This window comes from Arachis hypogaea, chromosome 15, assembly GCF_003086295.3.
Source record: "Arachis hypogaea cultivar Tifrunner chromosome 15, arahy.Tifrunner.gnm2.J5K5, whole genome shotgun sequence".
Classification (NCBI taxonomy): Eukaryota; Viridiplantae; Streptophyta; class Magnoliopsida; order Fabales; family Fabaceae; genus Arachis; species Arachis hypogaea.
Genome location: NC_092050.1, coordinates 94829393 through 94847069, shown reverse-complemented (window position 1 = coordinate 94847069; position 17677 = coordinate 94829393). Strand labels below are relative to the sequence as shown.

The 17677-nt window shown below is 38.7% G+C and overlaps 1 long non-coding RNA gene across 5 annotated transcripts in view; it reads right to left on the bottom strand.

Annotated features, from left to right (window-relative positions):
• Nucleotides 1-14013, bottom strand: part of LOC140178950 (uncharacterized) — a 37802-nt gene extending 23789 nt beyond the window's left edge. For 4 of the 5 annotated variants that reach the window (XR_011872093.1, XR_011872090.1, XR_011872092.1 and 1 more), the window contains exons 1-3: nt 13375-14013; nt 13131-13233; nt 10465-10565 (exon numbers count right to left, since the gene is read on the bottom strand). This is a non-coding gene — a long non-coding RNA (uncharacterized lncRNA). Of the gene's footprint in view, nt 1-8690; nt 9488-10464; nt 10566-13130; nt 13234-13374 lie in introns of those variants that run through there. The other variant, XR_011872094.1, reaches the window with a different exon arrangement.
• Nucleotides 14014-17677: the final 3664 nt, after the last annotated feature.

The following is a 17677-nucleotide window of genomic DNA, read 5'->3' as shown; positions in this document are numbered from 1 at the left end:
CACATATGGGGGCGGCCTTATATCGGACTGCCCAAGATCTTCCTCTTCATGCTACGAAGGCCTTTATGGAGGAGGCCAAATTAGAGTTCGATCGGATGAAAGTTTTGAAGGAGGAGCTCGAGGTGAAGGTGACCAAGCTAGAGAAAGAGTTGGAGGGTGAGAAGGCTAGTTCTATTGCCTTGGCGGCTTCTGTAAAGTTGGCTGAAGACACAACTTTGAGGCACAAGGATAGCTATGTTACGGCCTACAGGGAGGTGATGCGTCTTAGGGAGGAGTTGGAGTCTGCTCGGGTTGATTATGCCGAGCTCCAGGGTCATCTTGTAGGCAGCGTAAATGCTGCTTATGAGAACCTGAAGGAGCAGGTTCAAGTTCTTGCACCTGAGGCCAACCTTACTCTCTTCAGTCTGGATAATGTTGTAAACGATGGCAAGATTATCCCTGACGATCCTGATGACGATGATGTCGAACCCCTTCCTGTGCTGGTCGCCAAAGCCACTGTTGTGCCAACATCTTCAGCTCCTCCCGCTGGGGTTAGTCATCCCGAACCAGAGCCTGATTGTCAGATATTAAATCGGGATGATGGGACGGTGGATGCAATGCCCCTTCAGACTCGCCCTCCTTCACCCTGTGCTGCCGAGAAGCCTTCGGATCTTCCCTGATTATGTAAATGTTTTGTGTAGATAGCCCGGCCTGTGGGCTTTTAAAACTTTCTTTTTGTAATGTTGCTGACTGTTGACACTTTTTCAGTTGCTTATTTAGCAACTTTATTTTGAAAAACAAAAGATAGCTTCCAAGTTCTTGGGGCTGATTTGGGTAGCCTTTTTTGAGCTTGTTTTTATTACAACTTCATGCTTTTAATATCGTGTCGGTCCTTATCTATCTTGGTACCCTTTTTTTTTAGGTTTTCGGTAGTGTTGGAGCCTTGTTGCTCGACCTCTTTGGATTGCCTTTGTATTTCCTGCTTGTGGCTTTGATTCCTTTGAGGCTTCGGAAGTTATTTCTAGTAAACCTGCTTTGTTTAGACCTTCTATGAGGTCTCTTGCTAGGTATTACTTTTTATAACTTTAGCATTTTATGGAGGCCGACTTCGTTGTGTCAGGTCTTTCTAAGTTATTTTTGTAATCCTCTTTTTTGGACCTTGTTCAGGTCTCTTTTAGGGATTTACTTCTATAACTTTTATGTTTTGGGCCGACTTCGTCATGTCGGGCCCTTCTAAGTTATTTTTGTAATTCTCTTTCGTGGACCTTGTTCAGGTCTCTTTCAGGGATTACTTCGATAACTATTTTGCTTTGGGCCAACTTCGTCATGTCGGGCTCTTCTAAGTTATTTTTGTAATCTTCTTTCTTGGACCTTGTTCAGGTCTCTTTCAGGGATTACTTATATAACTTTTATGTTTTGGGCCGACTTCGTCATGTCAGGCCCTTCTAAGTTATTTTTGTAATCCTCTTTCTTGAACCTTGTTCAGGTCTCTTTCAGGGATTACTTCTATAACTTTTATGTTTTGGGCCGACTTCGTCATGTCGGGCCTTTCTAAGTTATTTTTGTAATCCTCTTTCTTGGACCTTGTTCAGGTCTCTTTCAGGGATTGCTTATATAACTTTTATGCTTTGGGCCGACTTCGTCATGTCGGGCCCTTCTAAGTTATTTTTGTAATCCTCTTTCTTGGACCTTGTTCAGGTCTCTTTCAGGGATTACTTCTATAACTTTTATATTTTGGGCCGACTTCGTCATGTCGGGCCCTTCTAAGTTATAGTAATCCTCTTTTATAGGGCTGGCCAGACCTCTTTCTAGGGATTTACTTATAACTTGGGTTATTGTGACTGGTCCGACTTCTTAATGTCGGCCAGTCTTTAAGTTATTTTTTAGCAATCCATTTTATTAAGACCTCGTCAGGTCCTTTCTATGGATCACTTTCGATAACTTCTTGCATTATTCTTTTTTCATCTTTGCCGATTTGTAGAAATTGGGTTTAATCCTCGCTTGGTCGACCTTTTGATGGATTTGGTTTTCATCTCTGTTGGTCTTTATCGCGATCGTGCAGTGAATTCGATTTTCACTTTCTGCTGATCTGTTGCTTTGTAATCGGACGATGAATGTTTCAGATTAATGCGGCTTGAGAATTTGTAGAATATCTAAACATATTTTATTCAAAAGAAAATGCAAATATACATGTGGAAGCTTTATCCCTCTAAGTTGGGCAATTTATAGGTCTTGGCTTGGCGCCTCATTAAAAAACCTTTTCAGGAAAAAGAGTGCGCCTTATCCTAAGATCCTTTATCATCCCTAACTATAGTACCTTCTTAGGTTGCAGGCGTGCCATGACCTAGGAAGTTCTCGTCCATCGAGTTCGGACAGTCTGTAGTAGCCCTTTCCCAGTACTTCTACGACTCGGTAGGGTCCTTTCCAGTTTGCTGCCAGTTTTCCTTCTCCAGGTCGAGTTGTTCCGATATCATTTCGGATTAGGATGAGGTCATTCTCAGCGAAACCTTGTGGCACTACCTTTTGATTATATCTCAAAGCCATTCGACGCTTTAGTGCTTCTTCTCTGATCCGAGATCTTTCTTGGACTTCCGGGAGTAGGTCAAGTTCTTCCCTTTGAAGTTGGGAGTTGGCTTCTTCATTATAGTGGACCACTCTAGGCGACCCTTCTTCAATCTCTACCAGGATCATTGCCTTCATTCCATATGTTAATCGGAAGGGTAATTCTTTTGTGGTGGAATGTGGCATTGCTCGCTATGCCCATAGGACTTGTGGGAGCTCCTCAGCCCAAGCTCCCATTGCGTCCTGTAATCTCCGTTTTATCCCAGCCAATATGACTTTGTTGGCAGCTTCAGCTTGTCCATTGGCTTGGGGATGTTCTACGGAAGTGAATTGTTGTTTTATGTTCAAGTCGGCGACTAACTTTCTGAAGCCTGCATTTGTGAATTTGGTGCCATTGTCTGTGGTGATGGAGTATGGAACCCCAAACCTTGTGACAATGTTCCTATATCAGAATTTTCGACTTCTTTTTGCAGTGGCATTAGCTAGGGGTTCTGCCTCGATTCACTTTGTAAAGTAGTCTACCCTTACTATAAGGAATTTAACTTGTCCCGATCCCTGAGGAAAGGGTCCGAGAAGGTCGAGTCCCCATTTTGCAAATGGCCATGGTGAGGTCACGCTGCTGAGTTCCTCTGGTGGGCAATGTGAAAGTTGGCATGTTTCTGGCATGGTAGACATGTCTTTACGAACTCTGTAGCTTCCTTTTGTAGAGTTGGCCAATAAAATCCTGCTTGGAGTACTTTTTTGGTGAGAGTTTGCGCTCCGAGATAATTGCCACAAATGCCACTGTGTACTTCTTCTAGAACTTCCTTTGTGTTGGAAGTCGGCACACATTTTAATAATGGGATTGAAATCCCTCTCTTGTATAGAGTATTGTTTATAATGGTGTAATGTTGTGCCTCTCGTTTTGACCTCTTTGCCTCCTTTTCGTCTGTAGGTAGTGTTTCTGTTTTGAGGTAGTTAATTATGGGAGTTATCCATCCTTGATCCTGACCTGTTATAGCTAGGACTTTTTCTTCTTCCGAGATTGACGGACTCTGTAGTATTTCTTGGATGAGGCTTCTATTGTTGCCCCCTGGTTTAGTGCTGGCTAGCTTTGAGAGTGCGTCAGCTCGGGCATTCTGTTCTCGGGGTATATGATGGACCTCATATTCTCCGAGTTGTCCAAGCTGTTCCCTGGTTTTGTCCAAGTACTTTTTCATGGTGGGGTCTTTAGCTTGGAAGCTCCCTGCTATTTGTGAAGTGACTACTTGTGAGTCACTGAAGATGGTAAGCTTTTGAGCTCCAACCTCCCTAGCCAGCTTCAAACCAGCTAATAGTGCCTCATATTCTGCTTGATTGTTTGAGGCAGGGAACCCGAATTTGAGGGAGAGTTCAATTTGAGTCCCTTGGTTGCTTTCAATTATCACACCCGCGCCACTTTCATTTTTATTTGAGGAACCGTCCACATAGAGATTCTATTCTGTGGGGTTTCCGGGGTGTCTGTAAATTTTGCAATGAAGTCGGCCAGGTATTGTGATTTAATGGCCGTCCGAGCTTCGTATTAAAGATCAAATTCGGACAACTTGACGGCCTATTGCAAGATTCTACCTGCTAAGTCCGTTTTCTGCAAAATCTCCTTTATGGGCTGGTTGGTCCGAATCCTGATGGTGTGAGCTTGGAAGTATGGATGAAGTCGTCGAGATGTTAGTATGAGGGCGTAGGCAAATTTTTCTATTTTTTGGTAGTTCAGCTCAGATCCTTGTAATGCTTTACTGATGAAGTATATGGGTTGTTGCCCACTGTCGTCTTCTCGAACTAGTGCTGAGGCTACTGCTCGACTTCCTACCGCGAGGTACAATATGAGTGGTTCTCCTTTCCGTGGCTGAGTTAGGATAGGTGGTTGTCCCAGGAATCTTTTAAACTCTTGGAAGGCTTGCTCGCACTCCGTTGTCCATTCAAACTTTTTTCCTTTCCTTAGAGTGGCATAGAAGGGGAGAGATCTTATTGCCGATCTGGCTAGAAATATGGACAAGGGTGCCAATCTCCCATTGAGTTGTTGCACTTCTTTGACGTAAGTCGGGCTTTTCATGTCGAGTATGGCCCAGTATTTATCCGGATTTGCTTCGATTCCTCTTTGTGTGAGCATAAAACCCAGGAATTTACCAGCTTCTACTGCGAAGGTGCATTTTGCAGGATTGAGTCGCATGTCATGCCTTCTTATAATGTCGAACACTTGGGTCAGGTCAGACAATAGCGTCTCTTCACTTTGTATCTTTATTAACATGTCGTCTACATAGACTTCCATGATTTTTCCGATATGATCCGAAAAGACTTTATTCATTAACCTTTGATAAGTGCTCCTGTGTTTTTAAGACCAAAAGGCATTACGATGTAGCAGTAGTTTGCTTTTGGGGTTAAAAATGAGGTTTTTTCTTGGTCGGGTGGATGCATTGGGATTTGATTGTATCCCGAATACGCGTCCATGAACGAGTGGTATTTATATCCAGAGGAGGCATCCACCAGGGCGTCGATACTTGGGAGTGGATAAGGATCTTTTGGGCAGGCTTTGCTGAGATCAGTGTAGTCGGTGCACATTCGCCACTTCCCGTTTGATTTTTTCACCAAGACGACGTTAGCTAGCCATAATGGGTACTTGACTTCTCTTATGAATCCTGCCTTCAACAGAGCTTGTACCTGCTCTTCCACAGCTTGGGATCATTCTGGTCCGAGCTTTCTCCGTCTCTGTTGTACTGCTTGAGATCCTGGGTAGACCACTAACTTGTGGCACATTAATTTGGGGTCTATGCCTGGCATGTCTGCAGCTTTCCATGCAAAGAGGTCGACGTTATCTCGTAAGAACTGTACGAGTAATTCTTTTATGTCTCCTCTGGGAATCGTACCAATATTGGTTGTTTTGTCCAGGGTGTCTCCGATCTGGATTTTCTCTATTTCACCTTCGGGTTGTGGGCGGAGTTCTTCTCGCCTCTGAACTCCCCCAGTTCGATTGTGTGGAATTTCTTTCCTCTGCCTCTGAGGTTTAGACTTTCTTTGTAACAACGGTGCGCCATCTTCTGATCTGCTTTTATTGTAGCTATCCCTTCTGCAGTTGGAAATTTCATGCATAAATGTGGAGTTGAGACTATTGTGCCGAGTTGATTCAATGTTGTCTGACCTATTAAGGCATTGTAGGCTGAACTCACATCGACCACGATGTAGTCTATCTTGAGTGTTCTAGATTGGTTTCCTTTTCCGAAGGTAGTGTGTAGTGAAATGTATCCAAGTGGTTGAACTGGGGTGTCTTCTAGTCCGAACAGACTATTTAGATATGCTCTAAGTTCTTTTTCTTCCAGGCCGAGCTTGTCGAAGGCAGTTTTAAACAAGATGTTGGTGGAGCTCCCTTGGTCTATCAGTGTGCGGTGGAGATTTGCGTTTGCCAGTATAATACTGATGACCATGGGATCATCGTGTCCTAAGATGATACCAGATGCGTCTTCTTTGGTGAAAGTGATTGCAGGGATGTCGAGTGCTTCCTCTTTACCCTTAACATGACATACTTCTTTGAGATATCTTTTGCGAGATGACTTGGAGACTCCTCCTCCCGCAAATCTGCCGTGTATCATGTGGACGTGTCTTTCTGGTGTGCGAGGCGATTCGTCCGACATCTTCGTCTCTTCTTCTTTTTCTTTGTTCATCGTCCCGGGTGGCCAGGTACCGATCTAATTTTCCCTCTCTTACTAATTTTTCTATGACATTTTTTAAGTCAAAACATTCGTTGGTGCAATGCCCGTGGATTCGATGATATTCACAATATTCAGTCTGATTTCCTCCTCCTTTTTTGCCTTTGAGTGGTCGAGCTGGGGGTATTTTTTCAGTGTGGCAAACTTCTCTGTAGACATCTACAAGGGACACCCGAAGAGGGGTGTAATTGTGGTATTTTTTGATTTTTTCCCCTTGTCGATCTTCCTTCTTTTTGGACTCTTTATCCTTATCCCGGGAGGGATAGGTGAATCCAGATTTTAAGGTTTCTCCTAGTCAAGAGTTTTCCTCCATGTTGATGTACTTCTCTGCTCGTTCTTGCACTTCGTTCAGAGATGTAGGGTATTTTTTTGATATAAATTGACTAAAAGGTCCCTCTCGCAAGCCATTGATGAGGCCCATAATGGCAGCCTCTGTTGGTAGGCTTTGTATGTCCAGGCATGTTTTGTTGAATCTTTCCATGTAACTCCAAAGGCTTTCCCGATCTCCTTGCTTAATTCCTAATAGACTTGGGGCGTGTTTAGCCTTATCTTTCTGGATGAAAAATCTGGCCATAATCTTCTTGGCTAAGTCATCGAAGCTTGAGATAGACCTAGGAGGTAGATTGTCGAACCACCTGATTGCTTTCTTTGTTAAAGTAGTTGGAAAGGCTTTGCAGCGGACTGCATCTGAGGCGTTGGTGAGATACATTCTACTTCTGAAATTGCTAAGATGATGACCGGGATCTGTAGTGCCATCGTACAAAGTCATGTCCGGAAGTTTGAAGTCCTTAGGGATTTTGGTCTTCATGATCTCCCTAGTGAATGGGTATTGATCCTTACGAGAGTTGTTCTTAGGCGTGGATCGAGTAGCTTTGGCTTTGAGATCGGCTTCGAGTTTTAGAAGTTTATCTTCTAATTCTCGGCGTCGCCTTATCTTCCTTCGTAGATCCTTCCCAGCTTCTCGCTGATGTTGGGCTTCTTTTTCAAGTTACTTTAAACGATTTTGAAGCGCCTCTATTGCTCCCGGATTTGGTGAATTTTTGTTCTCGTTAGATTCCGGGGTATCTTTCGGTGTAGTGTCCGCATTTTTGTGCGGCGCTCTATCCTCTAGATCTGAATCGTGGTCGTTGTCATGGTCATCCGCCATGGTGGTGGGGTAACTTCTGGGTCCCCGGTAATGGTGCCAATGTTCAGAGGGTTACCTGAAGCTGGAGGTCGATCTCGGACGAGATCTTCCGTACTGGTCGGTGCTGACGTGTCTGGCTGGTGAGTGGCGGCCGGAGCTGTCGTGTTCGATTGGCTGTACTGCTGATCCTTATTCACTAGAGGGTGGGGGGTACCAGCAAGGGACTCCGATGCTTAAGTTAGCAAGGGTATTAAGCAGATTTTTAGTAGAATCAGAGTATGAGTTATACCTGGGTGCTCCAGTGTATTTATAATAGCGTGGGCTGACCTTCTTAGATAAGATAAGTTAGTTATCTTATCTTATCTTTATCTTATCTTTGGGTGAGGTCAGCTTATCTTCAAGGGAACCACCTTTATCTCTATAGGCTTGGACTGCCTTTGGACTTGGATCGTGTTCCTCTATTTGGGCCCTTTACTGGGCTTTCTTGTCAGTTTGGCCGAGCTCTTTGAGAAGAGGTCGGATAGTCGGACCTGAAGAGGTCGGTTGTCTTGTCGCTAAACATCCCGGGTCAGATAGCTCGACCCAGGGTATGAACAGATCCCACCATGAAAAAATACCTGGACAAAACCAGAGAACAGCTCAGACAATTCCGGGGATATGAGGTCCGACATATACCTCAGGAATAGAATGCCCGAGCTGATGCACTTTCAAAACTAGCCAGCACCAACAGCTCAGACAATTCGGGGGATATAAGGTCCAACATATACCTCAGGAACAGAATGCCCGAGCTGATGCACTAGCCAGCACCAAACCAGGGGATAATAATAGAGGCCTCATTCAAGAAACACTACAAAATCCATCAATCTCGGAGGAAGAAAAGGTCCTAACCATATCAGGTCAGGGTCGTTCCCCTGGAGTCAATGAAGGAAAGCAAACCCTCTCCTCAGGGTCCGGAGACACCAACTCATGATTCTTCTCCTCATCTCTATCCCTACAAATTCTATGGAACCTCCTAAGTCGCATACACTACTCAGGAACACTGATGCACGAAAAACTTGTCTCGTAACAAATTTCCTTCGGCAAGTGTACCGAATTTCATCGTCAAGTAAAAACTCACAATAGAGTGAGGTCGAATCCCACAGAGATTGATTGATCAAGCAACTTTAATTAGAGGAATGTTCTAGTTGAGCGAATCAGAATTTGAGTTGAGAATTGCAGAAAATAAAATGGCGGGAAAGTAAATAACAGAAAAAGTAAATGCTAGAAATAAAGAGCTGAAAGTAAATGACGGAAAGTAAATTACAGAATTGTAAATGGGAATGGGGTAATTGCTCATGAAAGTAAATGACAAAAACTAAAGAGAATGGGTAAGATCAGAAATGGGGAGTTCATTGGGCTCAGGAGATGTTGCATTCTCCGGATCAATTTCATTTTCATCTCTTCCTCAATCAATGCATTCATTGATCTCCTTGGCAATCTTAAGTGATCGAATTACAATTCCTTGTAATTCAATCTCTCAAATCTTGATCAATAGCCAATTCCTTAGTCAATTGCTCATGAGAAGACATGAAGTATGGTCACTGATTATACCACATGCATTTTCCAAATCAAGTATTGAGAGGATTATAGTCACATATCCATCCAAACCCAATTTGGTCCAGCATGAGAAAGCATTTCTAGCATGATCTCTTCCTTCCTCTTTCAAGGTTCAGAAGAGATCCAAGTTTGAATAGCTTCTTTTCCAAGATAACTATCCAATTGGATGAAGATCAAAAGCTTTCAAGTAAAATCAAGAAAATAGATAGAAGAAGAATAATGAAAACTAGTATTGATCCATCAAATTACAACAGAGCTCCCTAACCCAATGAAAGGGGTTTAGTTGTTCATAGCTCTGGAAAATAAAAGCAAAGATGGAGAATACATCATGAAAACAAAACTAGAAGTACAGAGAATGGGAAGTGGCGAATGTGCACCGATTACAACTGTCCAAGTTCTTATAAATCCGGCTTCCAACTGTCCAAGTTCTTCCATGCTTGGCCATCAGCAGGGTGCCTTATGCAACCATCTTTCAAACGCTGCTCATCATGCCACCTCAACGCCTCTGCTGTGTTTGGGCACATAAAAAGCCTTTTAAGCCTTGGTATTAAAGGAAAGTATCTTAAGGTTTTTGCAGAAACCTTATAAACTTTATTTGGAAGCACAAAGTCCTCTTCGTTGCCATCCGTAGTAGGAGTCTGATTATATCGAGACTCTCCACAGATACGGCAAACTGAGTCATTTATGTACTCATTTCGATACAACATGCAGTCATTAGAACATACATCAATCTTTTCATAGTCAAGACCCAACTCTTTAACCATATTCTTAGCTTTATTAAAAGACGTGGGAATGTTCAAATCAGGTATAGCTTCTTTCAATAACTCCAAGAGGGAGGTCAAAGATGTGTTACTCCACCCATGTAGACACTTCAAGTGGTAAAGACGAATGATGAACGATAATCTCGAAAATCCAGATGTACAATTCGGATATAATTCCAGACCTGCTTCGTCTACTAGCTTATAAAATCTCTTCGCATCTTCATTCAACCAACTATTCCCCCCTCAAGATTTGCCATATTTTCGAATGCGTCACGCAGCAACCCGTCAATATCATCAAGGCCGCCTCGATCATCCATGTCAGTATCTACTACTGTTGGGATTACTGATTTCCCATGATTAGTCCATCGTTTATAACCTTCGACAAACCCATAGAAAATAAGATGCTCATATACGGCATCTCGTTCACGCCAATAAGTGTTTCCACACTTTGCACATGGACATTGGATTTCTTTTCCAACCGGTTTCCCTTTAGGAAGGCAAACTCTAAAAAACTATTTACACCAACTATGTACTCGTTCTCAAATCTTGGTGAATCCATCAAATCTTTTGACAAAATATGATTAAACCTAATAATGCAAATATCTGAACTTACTAAACATGGTATAATAGGTCAATTATAGTGACAATCTAGCTACCATATACACACTACCTAAATAACTAGGAGATCAAATTATAATATATATCAAGTATGATATAAACTTACTGCTTAGTTCCTTCATTTTGAGATGCCATTTGAAGTTGTTATACACTGTGCCACAACAACTACTCAACTCCTTTTGTCTTTACCAGTCCAAAAATAATATCCTGTATGCAAAACAAAACAAAAAAATTCAAGAGAAGGTAAATCTATATGAAGAATTAAATTATTAAACCTCCATTCCCTGCCTCTAAATTTTATTTTAAAAAAAGAAAACTATATTTTTTAATTTTATTTTTTTAACACTGAAAAGAGCATTAATCTTTAAAATTGGTCTTTCAATTTAAGTTTTATATAAAATTAATTGTACCTTAATTTTTATTTAAATTTATTAATAAATAATTTTTTTATACACTTGATTTTGACATTAAAAGGGGGTTATGGTTAATTAGAGTATGTAATAAGATCTGTGTTATTATAATTGATAATCAAATAAAAGGTTAATAAAGTTATTATAAAAATAGATAAAAGAAAATGACATACGCGTTATTGTTTAATACATTAAAAGGATGAAACATAAAGCAAATGAACATAATTCGGATTGAAGGGATTAAAAGCTATGTTGCACAGGTAGGGGCACACACATATATAAGAGAAAATTGAAAATCACAAACTTCACAGAATAAAAAGTCAAAATTCACAAAAATAAAATAGAAAACACAAACTGTTTTCAATTTTGGCATAACAAGCAGTCAATTAATCACATAGCATTATATTTATAGCAACATGTCTACACCTAATTGCAAATTTTCTTTTTATTTTCTTTTCCAAGGCAACACACAAGCTGAGCAATGGTGCTCCTTGTTTCTATGATACCAATCCAATTTCTTCCACAACCTTAAACCCTATACTTTTCCGTCAAACCCTTACCCGAATAAATTTGCAATTCCTCAAATTGTATCAGGTAAAATTGCATGTCAAACAAAATGTTCACTCAAAAAATACATTATGAAAAATGAAAAATTCATCAGTAAAATGAATAAAACAATTCGGAGCAATCTAAGCCTTGATCATTGATAAACAACTTTCTATAATTGATAGCATCAGATAAAGAATATAGAAATGAAAAAGAATAAAAAACAAATAAGGATACAATTTTAACTATAAGCATCGATGAATACAATAAACAAGAAGCAGAGAAATTTCTATGAAGGTAAAAAAAGGAAAGAAAGAAAGAAGAAAACCTTGCTGTAATGGTAGTTTGAAGATAGAAGAAGAGGATGAAGCGAAAAATGAAGGAAGAGAATAGAGAAACGAAAAGGATAGCAAAGCGAGAGAGAAGAAGCTCTTTCAGTAATGGGTCGGGTTCGGACTGGTAAAAAAAAGGAGATAGAATAAACAGTAGAGAGAAGAAGCTCTTTCAGTAATTTAGGACAGGGCAGATCACTAAACCAGCAGCATAAAACTAAATTAGAACAGGGCAAGTCATTACCAGCACAGGAAAACCAATTTCAGATAGAATAAACATCAGAATTCAAACCTAAATCTACTACAAAATCAATTGACTACCTAATATATCAAGATATTTGTTTCCATTAGGTGCTCTGCTTTATTAAAGAATTACTATGCCACTCTAAGGATCAAGTACATCTCAGTAAAAATCTTATTCAGTCTAACAATGGAAACTGCAAAACATGTAATAATAAAAGTAATAGATCTCCGAACACAAATTCAAGTATAATAACAGAACAGTTTACATTCATGAATTGCAATATATCTTGGCCTTATGTGAATACTAGAGTAGAATGTTTCAGACTAAATTAAAACAAAATTCATTCAAGTGAAGGCATGATATTATTAGTGGAACATCTCAAAGGATAAAGCTTACCACTTGCTGTCACAAAACTTTTTTCAATTAAGGGATGAGAAATATAGAAGAAATAGCCATATAAAAAATAATTAGTTTTTTTTTTCTGTATTTGGGCCTTGGCATAAGATTTGTGGTGAACAACTAATATCACATTACAAAGCTTCAAAATCTTGTATAACATTAAATACATAATCAAATGGCACTGCAAAAGAACATTGGCAACTCTTGCAAGGAGAAATTAAATGCACATCTAAACAAAGACAAGCAACAATTCAATATCACATTACACAAGCATGCATAATTTGATGAGATCCGTGAGAGGCCTTGCTTTCTTGTTGAACAAGGTTAATTAACTATCATCACTGATGATGTCACCATAAATTCGCTGACAAGGACATCAGGGGAAACAAGGAGGAATGAAAAGCCAAGTTTTAGTCATCATCATTTACCACCATAATATACTGTGTAATTTTGCCATCTAGATATAATATTTAGGGATACATTGATTTATAATTTACATTCTAACATATTAAAAAGGTCAAATATGATAAGAGCAAGTATTTAGTTAAAATAGTCTTTATCTTATTTTTTATATTGTATTTGTGTGACATAACAGTGGATTATTTTGACAGGGTAATACAACTTTGCTGCCACTCTCTACACAAAGAACTACCCATAGCAGAAACTACATCAAGATGCAGCTGGTGATTTGATAAACTCAAATATATAGTGACTTCCCCAACAGGTAGGCGGCATAAACATTCTAGATTTTTTAAGTTCATATATAAGTAGTTATTGATTGCAAAAATAAACCACACAATCCTGCATAAACTTAAACTAAGGTATGTTGAATATATTTTACCAGGCCGTGGCTAAGAGCTGTGATATATAACTTCTCCCACTTCAATACCAGTCTCCTCCCTTGTTCTCTTCTCACATGCAGCTTCATCCAAACTTTCTCCATCCTAAATACAACAAGTGGATACAAGCAAATTAAACTTCTACATGTGTGTACAACTGATTAAAACTATAAAAACTAGGAAATGATCTGTGCAAACTTAGGCCAATGAAACCTAGTTCTATTTCTGCCAATCCAATATGCTTACCACTTAATAGCATCAAAGGTATTAAAACCCTATTGCTGAACTTGAAAATATTTACACGAGCACCCAAACCCTATTGCTTCTGCTGAACTTGAAAAGAGTACACAGGGTGAGCTCACGGTGACAGGGAGCTCGTGGTGAGGCAGAGACACGACGTGAAGTAGTGACGGCAGCACACGATGCAAAATAGGGAAGCAACAACAAGCCTCGCGAGGAGGCAAAGAAGCAACGACGACCTTCGGCTCACGCAGTGAAGAGAGACAGAGTTCAGGTCCGCGATGGAGGGGTTTTTGCCTTCGGCGATGGTTGGAGCTGGGAGAAAGGAAAACGGCGTAGTGGAGAGAGACTGAGTTGAGCTACGAAGGAGGTAGAAGAAGAAGAAGAACGAAATGGCGCACCACCACACACGGGTTTCGATGGCTAGCTAGGGATTTCTTCTTTTTCTTTTTCTTTTTTCTAAGTTACCAGCTGGGACTAATGGGGATTTTGGGAGGGAAGGGGGGATTTTGGGAGGGAGGGAAAATGGCCACGTTTTGGTTTTGGGGAGGGATAATAAAAATAAATGAAAAAAATGAGATTTTAACTAAAGAGAAGAAATTAAACGATGCAGTTTTGGGATACCTATAAAAATAAAATTAAAAAAACCGTGGTTATAGGGTACTTTAGGCCACCCTTAATAACCGTGACCATAGATACTCTATGGTCACTCTTTTTCGGAAAACCGTGACCATAGATTCTTTTAGGTCACCCCCTAAAACCGTGACCATAGATACTTTTATGTCACTCACCAAAACCGTGACCATAGACCCTTTTAGGTCACCCTTTTGAAAAATCGTGACCATAGACCCTTTTTAGTCACTGTAAAAAACCGTGACCATAGACCCCTTTAGGTCACCCCCAAAACCGTGACCATAGACCTCTTTAGGTCACTCCAAAAAACCGTGACCATAGACCTCTTTAGGTCACCACAAAAAACCGTGACCATAGACCCTTTTAGGTCACCCTTTTTTGAAAAACCGTGACTATAGACCCTTTTAGGCCATCCTTTTTTAAAAAATCGTGACCATAGGTACTCTATGGTCACCTTTTTTCTAAAAACCGTGACCATAGCTTTTTTTTGTCACTGCAAAAAACTGTGACCATAGATTTTTTACCGTAACCAAAAAAAACGTGGCCATAGACCCAAAATGTTGTAGTGATTACAAGTAAAAACAGGTGTAGAATTTTAGAAAACAAATAAGATTAGAGTTTAGAAATTTTCAACAGACAAATAAAATAAAATTGAACTTAAAAAAAATTAAATCTAAAGATAAAATTAGGGTAAAATCAAAATTTCATTTTACTTTATTTGTTGTCAATTTTATTAATCAGATGAAGCAAAAAGTAGCCCAACACGTAGAAAATGAAGCAATGTAAGAAATTTTATTACAATCTAAAGTATATTTAGTATTTATTGTGCATTCATAAAAATTTTTATAGTCTAACATATTAAATGTTTTTAAAAATATGTAAAAGTTTTTACACAATGTAAAACTAGGAGAAGAACAACGATAATATATGTATCGTATGCCAATCAAATGCATATCAATAAAGCAAAATATTGGTTTTTGATCACTTAATTAAATATATATCTTGAATTCAAATTTCGAAACTAGAATTGTTGTTAAAACTATTGAAGACCTTCTGTAAATTGAGATGAATTAGCTAAAATTTTGATAATGAGAATGGAACAAAAATAAAGAGTAATACTTCAAATAGGTCTTAAGAAATTTACAGTCGGACAGATTTGTCTCCAACAAAATTTAATTAAAATTTTTACTCTGATGTTTTTAGTTATACATCAGATACGTCTCCATGACAGTTTGACCCGCTCAAGACATCTTACGTGAAGGTTAACGAGTTGACATGTCAGGTTAACTGCTACGTGTCACCTCTAGGACAATTTAGTCCCCATCCAAGTTGGACAAAACGACGTCATATTGGATCATGAGGCGAACGACGTCGTTTTGTGAAGGACAAATTCGTCCCCACCATGGAAGGTAGAGTTGCGAAACGGCAACGTTTTAAATGGGGAACCTATCTACCTGTTCGAGAGGACCTATCTGCCAGATGATTATGCTTCTATAAGGACTTATTTGTCTGATAACCTAATGTTTGAGACCTATCTAACCTATAATTGGTGACATTACCCTCAAATATATTCATTGCCCTTTTTTGGTTTCATTGAAAAAACAGGTTAATGTATCTGGACCTATAGTTTGCAAAATTCTAATCCTCCCTCTCATGATAATCAAATTGAATATTCTCGTTCACATGTCACAAAAAAATATCTTAGATAATTCTAAAGTATGCTAATTTGAATGACTTAATGTGTATGTTGAACGATGACTTGGAGGAGAGAGTGAAGCAGTTGGAGAATCTGTTGTCGAAGAAGAATGAGGATAGCCAAGTTGTGAAAAAACATACTGTTTTTGCTTTGTTTAGGGGTATAATAATTGGAAGCATTGGTAGTTGTAGTTGTGTTTTGTATATATGTGGTGGCTGTTTAGGCAAGTTTTAATCTGTGTTGATTATCAAATTGTTAGATTAAAATGTTTCATTATATTTAGATGGATATGCATGAAATCAATTGTGGTGAAATAGTATAAAAGAAATACATTGCTTTTGGTTTGTTTCATCCATTTATCTCGGTATTGGAATAAATTTGAGCAATCTAGATCCTGTGTCACTAGTTGCAACTGCCATGTTCTCAGCACTAACACTCTTCTGAGCCTTGGGCCTGATTACTGTTTGCTATGGATGTCTAAAAGGTTGCTGAGCCTGGAATTAACAGAATTATTATGAGGATGTTTCATACAGATTTCAATATACGCATTAAGTCATTCAAAATTAGCATATTTTGGGATTGTCTGAGACATTTTTTTGTGACATGTGAAGGAGAATCTTCAATTTGAGTGTCATGAGAGGGAGGATTAGAATTTTGCAAGCTACCAGGTCTAGATACATCAGCTTGTGTTTTCAATTAAACCAAAAAAAGACAATGAATATATTTGAGGGTAATGTCACCAATTATAGGTCAGATAGGTCCCTAAATATTAGGTTATCAGACAAATAGGTCCCTATAAAAGCACAATTATCAGGCAGATAGGTTTGATGGAGATGAATTTGTCCTCCACAAAACAGTGTCGTTCGCCTCATGATCCAATACGACGTCGTTTTGTCCAACTTGGATGGGGACCAAATTGTCCTGGAGGTGACACGTAGCAGTTAATCTGATACGTTAACCCGTCAACCTCTACGTAGGACGTTCTGATCGGGTCAAACTGTCATGGGAACGTATCTGATTTATAACTAAAAACATCAGAATCAAAATTTTAATAAAATTTTGTTGGAGACAAATCTATCCAACCATAAATTTTTTGAGAACCTATTTTGAGTATTACTCAAAAATAAATATAACGAATAAATAAAGATTACATATCATGTGGGGGGATGCCATTTGACTTTTTGAGGCCGGCACGAGAGCGCAAGACACGCATGTATGCTGGTGCATCATCATATCACTTACACTTATCACAGTCACAAAACAAAGTATACATATGAGGGATAAATACCTAAGGACAATAGAATTCGGTTAATATAAACAGTAATTTTAAAATTTTAACTATATAATTTTTAAAATTTTAATTATCCAAAACTTTTATATATATATATATATATATATATATATATATATGAAGGATAAATACCTAAAGATAATAAGTAACTTTTCATTGTCGGTGTGAATATTTTGGAGACTTCACTCTGATTTAAATTTTTTTAGTAAATTTTTAATTTATAAAAATTTTGTTCCGAAGTGCTTTTTAAACAAAGACCTTGATTTTTGTCGGACATTGAAAATCCCAGATCAACTTTCATAGGTTTGCATTTCTACAATACATATTTAAGATTATTCAAAAGAACTTTAAATTCTAGAAGAACATGCATATGTTTAGTTGTTCAATTAGTTTATTAATTAAAGTTAAATAATTAAAAGTTTGAATTCCTATCAAAATTTAAAAGATAATATATAATGCACCTAAAAACAATTTCTAAATTTAAAATTTGAAAATAAAACAACACACTCTTAAGTGATGAATACTTAATCAACATGAACCAATTATACAAGATGAATTTGGGTCTTCTAAATTTTAAATTTTTATTTTAGAGAGTAAAGTGTGATCTCTCACCTTAAATAATTTTTCTCTCATATTTTCTGTTGGTTCCACATATGAAATAAATAGTGAGAGATTACACTTTACTCTTT